We start from the raw sequence: 11,824 nt of genomic DNA, 5'->3' as shown, positions 1-11,824 counted from the left end.
TTAAGTTAGTTTTTATTTAACTTTATGTTCATGACAAACAACCAAATCAATCAATTTCTCCCAATGAATCAAAATCATGTTAATTGGATGCTTAAATAAACTACGACAGTCTCTATGGATTCGATATCCTTAATATAGCCCTATTCTGCAAAGATTCGTGCTATTGCGAGTGGATATAATTTAACACACATCAATTTTTGGCGCCGTTGCCGGGGATTGTGTAATGGTTTATTAAGTTGAAAATTAGTTTTATTTTCATTCTTAGTTTTAGGAATTTATGATATCTCACCTTTTTTCTTTTTGTTTTCAAGTACCGGAATCAAGGAGAAAGGGCGACGAAACTTAAGGAAAAGAAGCTATGGTTTTAGGACCTTCTGTGAGTTCTTTTCAATTTATTTCTTAGCTTGAAATTTTTCTTTTTACTTGTTACCATTGATCTTAGCCTAAATTGTTAGGAGAATTCTCTAAAGCAGACATGGCTAATAATGGTGATAATCCAAATGTGGCACATATGCCACAAGCACCTGTTCTTCCACCACAAACACAATTGAGGGATCACTTCATTCCCACCTCATATACATCCCCTTGTTGCTTTCAATTTCCACAATCTGATGCAACCCACTTTGAGATCAAGCTAGCTATGATCCAAATGCTTTCAACATTCCATGGGTTTGCTACTGAAGATCCCTACAAGCACATAGATGAGTTTCTAAAATTGTGTTCAACTACCAAGTTGTCCACTCTCTCTAATAATGCTTTTAGGATGAGACTCTTCTAATTTTCTCTTAAGGACAAAGCTAGAACTTGGTTGCACTCCTTACCTCATAATTCTATAAGCACATGGGATAAGTTGCAACAAAAGTTCTTAAAAAAATATTACACTGTGGGTAAAACCACACAAATGAGAAAAGAGATCATAGCGTTCTCCCAAATCCCGGGTGAACAACTTCATGATACTTGGGAGAGATACAATGATCTTTTGAGAAACTGTCCACACCATGATATTGCTAAATGGCATTTGGTGCAAATATTCTATGATGGATTAGCTGATCCACATAGGAACATGGTAGATGCTTCTAGTAATGGTGCTTTCCTGCATAAGAGCCCAGATGACACTTGGGAACTGTTTGAGGACCTGAGTGAAAATTCTGTACAACATGTTTCTTCCTATAGGTCTAGGTTCACTTCAGGTATCCTTCAAGTTGAAAGTTTGTATGAGGCAGAAAAATCTAGAGAGCTCGCCACTCAAATGGAAGTATTGAATCGAAAGTTTGACCAAGTTTTATCAGCTGTCAGTACTATTAGTTCTTCTTAGCACTCCTCTTTGCAAAAGGAGGTGTGTTCTGTCTACGCTAGTCCATCTCATTATGCAACCAGTTGTCCTCTCTTGGGTCAATCTTTTGAAAATCCACAAGTGCAAACCAATGCTACATTCTCCAGCTCGGGTTACAATCCAAATTCCAATATTTATAACCCTGGCTGGAGAGATCATTCCAATATATCATGGCAGAATCAAAGCCAAGGCAATACTATTCCCCAATCTCAGGGACAGTACCATAATTAATCCAATCCTCTGCAAAATAATTCTTTCAATCAATCTTCCATCTATTGTCCTCCTCAATTTAAAAACCAAGCTAATCCTGATCTTCCTCATCCTAGGTACTCGTCTGAATTTGAAGAGAATGTCTTGGCTGCAATTAGCAACTTTAGGTCCACCACTCAATTGTTGCATTCCCATTCTCAATCTATGACCAAGCTAGACACTCAATTTGGTCAGATAGAAACTCGAGATGGGCAAATAGAAGTTTATGTAAGGCAACTAGCAACTCAAGTTGGGCAAATAGTTAAAGTATTAACTCAATGAGAGGAAGGAAAACTGTGTAGTTAGCTAATAGCCAACCCAAAAGGGCAAACTTATATGATTAATGAGACTAATCCTTCAAGTACTTATCATGAACAAGTTCATGCTATCACAACTTTAAGGAGTGGAAAGGTAACAGATAATCAAATTGAGAAACAAGAGGTAGAAAAGAGAGACGTAGGATTCCCATCAATTGCATTATTCCAATTCCATATCCCATAGATGTTCCCTCACATCTTATTCCATCGAGCTCTAAAGGAGTTAAAGGTGAAGTCACTTGTTCATCTGCTCCCAACCTTGAGACAGCTTATGAGCCAAAAACGCCGTTTCCTCAGCGTCTCATGGAACCTTCTTACTATGGTAAGTAAGGAGAGAAAATTCAAGAAATGATGGAGGGTCTTTAAATAAGTTAAAATCAATATTCCTCTCCTTGAAGCCATCAAAAAAATTCTTGCCTATGCCAAATTTCTAAAAGACTTGTAAACCTAAAAGAGAAAATCAAAAAGCCAAGTCTCTAAGAAAATCTATCTCACCGAGTAAGTCAATGCAATCACTCAGCATAGCACTCCTCCTAACTTCAAAGATCCTGGTGCTCCTACCATTTCGTACACTATTCGAAACAATATGATAGACCGAGCACTTCCTGACTTAGGAGTAAGTGTTTATCTTCTACCTTACTCGGTGTATAAGCAACTAGGCATGGGAGAGCTTAAACCCACATCAGTTGTGTTGCAACTTGCTGATCGATCTATGAAGCAACCACGTGGGTTAGTTGAAAATGTTCTCATTAAAGTGGACAAGTTTTATTTTTCGGTTGATTTTCTTCTCCTAGATATAGAACCTGTTCACGATCTCAATAGATCTATTCCAGCGATCTTTGGCCATCCATTTTTAACTATAGCGAATGCCAACATTAACCGTAGGACTGGGGCTATGGATATTTCTTTTGGGAACATGAAGCTCAAATTAAACATCTTCAATACCACTCCAAATTCTTCAAAGAGAGATGAGTGCTTTTTTCTTGATATCATTGATGAGGATTCAGTCACCATCTTCCTGATAAAAGATTATCCTCCTTTGATTTCAAGTCCTCCTTGTCCTTTTTGTGAGTCTTCTCACAAACTTAAGCCTAAGCCACCACCGGATAAGCTTGAGTATTCTTTCTTGGGTCTTGACGGAACCACACTTGTTCCTCTTGCTTCGAATTTCATAATCACCGATGAGGGAGGTAGTTGAGTTGTTGGATAAAGGCTAGGGAGTGGCCTAACGTCTAGCTAGCGACATTAAACTTAGCATGGTGCAAGCTATCGACGTTAAACTTAGCACTTGTAGGTTTGTACTTTAGTTTGGTTTGTTTTATTTGTTTTATTTTCTTTTTCTTTTTCTTTTTCTTATTTTGATTTTATTTTATTTTGATTTTCTAGGTTTTTAGTTTATTTGTTTATTTTTCTTTTATTTTTAGATCAGGTTGGTATAGGTTTGAGTAAAAAAAAAAAAAAAAAAACCTTGTGTATGATGACATATATCTGTTCTTACTCCATATACTTGATACTCTAATGTGTGTTAGAACGTGATTATTTTGTAGGTACTAAGGACTAAGTTTGGGGGTGATTTGCCTATTTTGTCCTTCGGAGCTTTATGTTGGTATGCTTTTGCTAGTTCTGCGTAGTATGGTAATATCTTTCTATCTCTGCTTTGTTTTTCACACATTGAGGACAAGGTGCACACTAAGTTTGGGGTAAGATAATGATCTTTAAATTTTTGTTGATGGTATGACATGCATAAGAGACTAAAATTTAACTGTTTAAGCATGATTTTGAGTCTGTTGATTATTATGATGTCCATATGCAATCTTATATTAGTTTAAGATGGCTTGTATGTCAAATTCATGTTGAATAGGGATTTTAAATTTTTTTTGAGATCAGTTAGTGGCCTGTGGTCCACTTTGTCAGGATAGTTACAATTTGATAATTTTAACCTCTAAAATACTTCACTTTACACATGAGCACACTTATATACACTATGTGGGGTATAAACTTAAAGTCTTATTCTGATTTGTGTTAGACTGAGATGACCAGGTGAATTTGATGATTTTGAGAACCAAGGTATTAAATAAAAAAATAAAAAGATAAACAATGGTATGTAAAAAATAATAAAGGGTCAAGTTTGGGTTTATACCTAGACTGCTTAAATAATTAAGTCCTTAGTGGTGTCTTAACATCTAATGCCCTAAAGTCAACTGGTTTGGGAGTCATTGACTGAAAGTTCGTTACATAAGTGGTTTAGGTAGCCTTTATTACTTTAGCAATTAGGTCCTTAGGTGTGTCTTGACACCTAATACCCTAAAACCGTCTAGTTTGGGAGTCAATAGCTGAAAACTCGTTACATGAGTGATTTAAAAAGCTTAACAGACCTGAGCATTGCACAACACCTTTTTGGAAAAAAAAAAGTTGAAAAAGAAAAGAAAAAAACATGAGTGATGAATGAAATAAATGCATATCTGTTGAAAAGTAGAAAAATACATTGGGGATCAGAATTTGAAAAGTTTGCTTGTGAATTGAGGAATGACATGAGTTAGATGTAAGTATAAATGGTAAGCCACATGTTTAAAATTGTGAGTTCACTTTAAAAGGATTTTAGGAATCGGAATTGTTAAAACATGTGATTAAACTGACATATGAGGACCATAGTTGCTGATATGATGATTGAGAGTTTGAGATTTTTCCTGTTTAGTATAATTCCTAATACTTGTTGTATTTGACTGATTGATGCATTGTTGGGGCATTACGATAAGAAAACAGGTTTGAATGAACTTACTGTGCTATTAAAGCACTGATTTGAGAAGTTTGTGGGTATCTTCACTGGAAACCCTCACGAGACTACAACTCATCCACTAGGGGTAACCTAGGGGTTTAAAAGCTTGTTGCATAAGCTAAATGCAACTGTGATTTCCACAAAAGTGGTTTTTTAGTTCTGTATTGCTAAGGGACTAGTAATATGTAAGTTTGGGGGTGTGATGAGCACTGAATATTCATATTTGAGTCCCTAAATACGCATATGTTAAGACCTTAAATAGTTCTTCTATCCAGTTTTAGACTGATTTATGTTTATTTTATGTTTTTAGGTACTTTCCCAAAAGAATGGTTAAAATCGAGCTTTTATAATGAAAAGACTGACATTGAAGATTCCAAAGTCGTTGCCGGTCATCTGAAGCAAGCCAAGAGTTAAAATAGTGATTTTGGAGAAGTTCAAGTATTAGGGCTCGAGCCTAGTTTCTTAAGGCTCAAGCTAAAGGTTAACTGAAGCAAGAATTCCAACCAAGGCATTCGAGGCTCGAGCCCAAATTCAAGATGCTCGAGCCTTTGCAAAAATGCTCGAACGCAAGTTACACCGGAATATCAAAAGTCACTTTAAAGAACTCCATGTTGCCAGAGCTCGAGCCTTGTCCATAAGGCTCAAGCCCAACTTCAAAGGCTTAAGCCTCAGAGATGGTGATCGAGCACTATTCAAGATTCATCCCAAAAATATTCAAAGTGTTGAAGAAAAAGACGCTTCGAAAATTATTTGAAGAGAAATGGCTAAGTATTGAAGTAAGGCTTGACCCCTATCCCAAGAGGCTCTAGCCCAAGCTCCCATGGCTAGAGCCCAGAGACAAAAGCATGAGCCTTTGTTATTTAGTCAAACTTAATTGATACGGGATTTATCTTAGTGCAATCCTTTTTCATCCCAGATGGGCCCAGATTACTCTAGAAGACCTAAAAGCCCAGCCAAACCTTATTGGACTTTAATTCTTCTATAAAAGTGAAGCACAAGGACACAAATTTAGAATCCTTTCTCTTCGTTATTTTCTCTCAATTAGTGGCGGCTTTTAGGGTTTCAAATGTGGAGATCCCAAGAGGAGATTGGTGGTCCATGATGATGAAGTCTATAACAACATAGATCATATCTTCTATCGTCATGAGTAGCCAATTTCTTTCTTAGGGCATTGATGCAGCCCGAATTCGAGTATAATGGTTTGATCATTCTTAACTTTGGGGATTTATAAGTTTATGTATTTTGATTGCATAATTATGAGCAACTGATTACGGATCAGTTGCCGTTTTAATGAATTAATGATTTCTGAATAATTATTACATTATCTTAGATATTATTGTTCTTTAATTGTTATCAACCTGTTCTTATTGGACGGTATGGTAGAGGCCTATCGAACATAAGAATGGAGATTTTGCAATGATGTTCCAACTTTTTTCATGAATGAACTCTTTCATAGTCTATGCTTAGGGAAGACAAGTTATACTGCGACATTAGTTAGAAGTAGGTAAGTAGATAATTCATGCCAACCGAATATAGGTTATAGTTAGCTAAGTTCAATGAAACATCTCTCTTTAAAACCCGAATTAAACGAATGTTATTGAGTTTAATTTGTATGATATATAAATTGTGAAATCCCAAGGTTTGAATGGTTTATCGTAATACATGATTCGTGGTGAAGTCAATCCTTAAGACTTTCTCTCTCTTGATCTTATCTTTGTTTTAATTTAGTTTTAATTTAATTTTATGTTTGTGATAAACAACCAAATCAATCAACTTCTCCCATTGAATCAAAATCATATTAATTAGATGCTTGAATAAACTACGACAGTCTTTGTGAATTCGATACCCTTAATATAGCCCTATTCTGCAAAGATTCGTGTTATTGCGAGTAGATATAATTTGACACACCTCACTGTTTTTTAGAACAAGTCTGAAAAAAGGTATATATTTTCTATGATTTTGCCTTAAGTTGTTATACATTTAAATGAGTTTATGGCAATGCTCATTTATTTATTTGGTTGGTGGGTAATGCTATTATTTGTACTGAGTTGAATTTGGTGGTATCATTCTTTGGTTGCCGTTGTTTAGGACAAGTCTGAAAAAAGGTATATATTTTCTATAATTTTGCCTTAAGTTGTTATACATTTAAATGAGTTTTGTAATGCTTTTTTTTTTGTTTTTTTTTGTTTTTTTTTGTTTTTTTTTTTTTGGGTAATGCTACTACTTGTACTGAGTTGAACATAGTGGTGTCATTATTTGGTTGCCGCTATTTAGAACAATTCTGAAAAAAGGTATATATTTTCTATGATTTTGCCTTAAGTTGTTATACATTTAAATGAGTTTATGGCAATGCTCATTTTTTTTTTTTTTTTTTTTTTTTTTTTTTTTGTGGGTAATGCTACTACTTGTACTGAGTTGAACATGGTGGTGGACTTCTTTGGTTGCTGCAGTTTGGAACAAGTCTGAAAAAAGGTATGTATTTTCTATGATTTTACCTTAATTTGTTATACATTTAAATGAGTCTATTCCAATGGTAATTTATTTTATTTTTTTATTTTTTTTGGGTAATGCTACTACTTGTACTGAGTTGAACATGGTGGTGGTCATTCTTTGGTTTCTGCTATTTGGAACAAGTCTGAAAAAAGGTATATATTTTCTATGATTTTGCCTTAAGTTGTTGTACATTTAAACCAGTCTATGCCAATGGTAATTTTCTTTTTTCTTTATTTTTTTATTTTTATTTTTATTTTTTTGTGGGTAATGCAAATAGATTTCCAATTTGTTATGTATAGATGATGAGATTCTATTGATACATAATCAATTCCATTAGAAAAAGAGAGCTTATAATTACATGATTTTGTAAAAGACATTACAACATCAACTATTAGTATGAAAGAATGCTCCATTTGTTTTGAAAGAATGCTAGATTATTGAACTTCAGAAATACACACACTAACAACACACACTAAAAAGGGCAAGGATGTTTATGACTTGTGAAATCATTGAAATGACTATAGATATGAAAGAATGCTCCATTTGTTTTGATGATAGATGAATTCATGAAGGCAAATATTATCTAGGCAATATTTGTACATTTGAAACCTTGTTGAATAGGTGTTTATTTGTCTTCAAGTTCTTACTTTCTTTTTCGGTGCAGATGTTTGTCTGAAAATAGAGTTACGCGGGGTGCAGAAACAATTAGTTGATTTTAATTGTGATTAACTCCTTTAATGACCTAGATCTGATTATTAAGTCAACTTGCTCAATTTATGATTGATTAAATTATATGATCAATTTAAACATCCACAATCACTAATAAATGTAAAATAAAGCAAGTAAAAGTTTAGAGAGATTGCACCAGGATTTTTAGCGAAGAAACCCTAGTTGATAAAATACGTCAACTGTTTGCATGGGAAAAACCTCGTGGACTATTCAGTCCAAAGTAAACCAATCCACTATGTTTGAAACAAAGTACACCGAACTTTAACTCTTGCTCACACCCTATCGTTATACCAAACACCAATTACTGACAATCCTCTGGCTTTGCGACTCCCCGTCCAATAGCAACTTGACCTCAAGCTTATGCTTAATATTTGTAGAAGAGTAGCAGGTAGATCAGACAACACTCCTCGAATGCTCCAACCCTTTGAAAGTGTGATTGCTTTTACTTATGTTCTTCAAGATTTGAACTCGATGTAGATATATTAAATCCTGCTCTTCATTCAGAATCTATGAATCTCCAATAAAGCTCCAATTCTGATGAGATAGAGAACAACACCAATAAATCACTCATGAATATATGTGTATGCTCTAATAAATAAATTCAGAATAATCAGATTTGATTTTCTGAATTTTCTCTCTCTAAAAGGCTTTCTCAAAATATAGAATTGATTTTTCCTAAAGTCGTGAATAAATCTCTATGTATGATAAGGTTTATATAGAGTTTATAAAGTCCTAATCCCTCTAAAAATATGAAAAATTTCGTCTATAAGACTTGGAAAGAAGTTGGAATAAAAAAGGAAACAATCAGAAGAAGGAAACTGAAACTGAAATTGGAATAGTACTAAGACTTCTTGAACTGGTTTAGAGAGGCTGAACTGGTTCAAGATTGGCAGAGTGTATTCAAAGCCAATCTTGAGCATCTTGAACCAGTTCAGAGGGGCTGAACCAGTTCAAGTTTGGCAGACTTGATTTCTTTGGTTCCTTTAGCCTAAAATCATTCTACGGTATGTTCTGAACAATATAGAAAATATAGAATGTGTCCAACCTTGTTTAGAATCCTTCCTAATGTGTTGTTCTTACCTTTTTCTTCAAATGATCTTAATTGGGGTAACTTAAACAACCTCTCCAATTCCGTAGTCGCTGTCGATATTGATAACTTGTAGAACAAGTAACTAGAATTACAACTCGACATGGGCTTGTTTTGGCAACAAAATTATCCAATTACAAAATATATATCTCACAATCTCCCCCTTTGGCCATTTCGTGACAAAACCCTAAAAACAATTCAGCAATCTACCAAAGCAGGAAAGTAAATTATAATGATTATTAAAGGAAATAAACTTTGGAATTTTTCTTGAACCTCATGAAGCTTCAGCGCATGTAGCAACCTGTAATGTGCACATTAGCTCGAACACAACTACCCGTGAAGCTTAATCAAGAAAATAAACACAAGCATAAAAATAACAAATTTCAATGCCTGAATATCAACATAAAAGTAAACACATGCAATGATAACAATGATTCTTCTCCCTCTTAATGCAAAAAAGTTCTCTCCCTTAATGCAAAAGTATCACTCCCCTTGAATGATAAGACTCTAATATCTAATCTCTATCTCCCCTTTTTTGTCACAAATTAACAAGGGTCTCAAGGAAGAAATATCCTAGAAGTAGGAAGCAACCAACCATATGAATCTTGTAAATTGAAACCAATGAAGATGTAGACTCCACGAGATTATATGTATCAACAGAAATAACCGAGATCAATTCTATGAAGTTCCATAAACTTGATAAGTGTAGTAAAATCACCACCAAGTTCCAAAAATAAAGGATCTGTCAATTGTTTAGATTTCAGACAATAAATCAATGATATCACATATCCTTAGAAATCAAACAATCAACATATGCAAAAGACATATTTTTTTCTCTCTCTTTGTGCTCCATTTTTCTTTTTGCATATTGACGACTTTCACGCTTATGGGTAGCCAGCTCTTTCCCCTTATTCCCATTTGTTTCGAGTCAAGGTAACTTTCGGACAAATCCGAAAGGTAGCCTTTTCCATCTCAATTTTTTTTCAAAACAACAAATATTTTTTTTTTCTTTTTCAAAAACTTTTTATTCCAAACTGTTTTTCAATTTTCTTTTCTTTTCACTCTTTTGGTCTAAACACATAAATCAAGTTTAAATTCCAAAACAATGATCAATCATATCAACATTATTTTTGACCAAAAAAAAAAATGATATCTCAAGTAAATGTACAATCAATGATTCATTTACTATACGAATAAGTAAGAAAAACCAAATTCATCAATTCATAGCCATTGTAAGCTTTCCACAGATAATCCATGTGTCATTAAATTCCTTGTGTTCAACATACTGAATCAATATAGTTTGCTTAACTTCCTAAAAACATAATCTAGACACCCAAGACATGCATGAAAATCCTTTCTAGACTGTGTCTTTGCAATGCATCTAATCAAGACAACAAACACCAATAGATTTCCTAAAATGAAAAAACTTAGGAGTATCTAATGGTTTAGTGAGAATATCAGCCAAATTCTGATCAGTATGCACTTTTTCCAAAGACACGACATTTTGTTCAACAAGTTCCCTAAGAAAGTGATGTCGAACGTCAATGTACTTAGTCCTAGAATTCAAAACTGGATTATTTGAAATATTAATTATACTAGTATTATCACAAAAGATAACAATAGTACCTTGATTAACTCCATAATCCAGAAGCATTTATTTCATCCAAAGCAATTGTGTGCAACAATTTCCAGTAGCAATGTATTAAGCCTTACAAGATGATAAAGATATATAATTTTGCTTCTTGTTGTACCATGAAACAAGATTAGTACCAACATAGAAACAACTACCTGAAGTATTCTTTCTATCATCCTTGTTATCAGCCCAATCAGCATCAGTATAGTGATGGGTCTCGGTATACGCTACCAATCATAATCAATCCTTGCAATAGCACAAATCATTGTAAAATAGGGCTATCATAGGGGTAAGTCGAACCACAAGGATTGCAAGTTTATGGCAACCAAGGTCATTAAAATCACTTTGTTTGATGAAAGAGGTGTAGAGTTTTTGTTTTGTTTGTCACTTAGAACTAGGATTGAAAATTGTATAAAACAATAAATTGAAGGAATTTAAGATGAGAGAAACTTATGTAGAGAGGGCTAGGGAAGTGAATCAACTACTAACGCTATAAACATGCTAGCTTATGATTAACTTGGGAAACAACTTAGATATATGGCAATGATATGTAGAAATTCAAAATTACTATATTATCTTCAAGAAGTTCATAGAATCAAGAATTAAGCATAATCCCTCAAAGTTCCACATGTTTAAACTACCTAAACTAGGGTGTAACTAAGACATACTCACTAAACTAGGGACTATCAAACTCCTCAATAACTATGGTAATAGCACATGAAGGCAAGAATCAAGAATAATCCATCAAATGGGAGGACTAAAAAGCTTCTCATATAACATGCCAATAAACCATTTCATAATCTCATTTCCATTGTCATTATAAAAATGCAAGCCATACAATCATGAGAAAATATAATCTAAGACAAGATAATAGATTCAACATAATCATTTATAGAAATTTAGGTCCATTACATCAAGTGTAAAGCTCTAGATTATGAAAATACCATATACACAATTCATTCCCCAAATTAAACAAAACTAAAGCATGTTTACAAAGAAGGGCTTTATCACCTCCCTAGAAAGGGAGTTAGTTACCTATAGAAGCAAGGGAGGAAGGAGGTTGAGAGGATCAGCCCCTCCATTTTCGCACCTAGAAGCAAGCTCCAACCCAAAGCTCTCAAGAACAATATTTCTCTCTCTAGAAAACCTTACAATGCTGGGATGATAATAATATAATGCATCAAGCCTCTAATAAGCAACCATATCC

At 34.1% G+C, this 11,824-nt stretch overlaps 1 non-coding gene across 1 annotated transcript; it reads right to left on the bottom strand.

Annotated features, from left to right (window-relative positions):
- Positions 1-899: 899 nt before the first annotated feature.
- LOC132272237 (small nucleolar RNA R71) lies at positions 900-1,005 on the bottom strand. The gene has a single exon (XR_009469999.1). It is a non-coding gene; the product is annotated as a small nucleolar RNA R71 (small nucleolar RNA).
- Between the last annotated feature and the right edge of the window lie 10,819 nt (positions 1,006-11,824).

This window comes from Cornus florida, unplaced genomic scaffold (assembly GCF_030987335.1).
Source record: "Cornus florida cultivar Cherokee Brave unplaced genomic scaffold, ASM3098733v1 CherokeeBrave_3.0.0_Hap2_Chr08, whole genome shotgun sequence".
NCBI classification, from domain to species: Eukaryota; Viridiplantae; Streptophyta; class Magnoliopsida; order Cornales; family Cornaceae; genus Cornus; species Cornus florida.
This window is presented reverse-complemented; position numbering and strand designations above follow the sequence as displayed.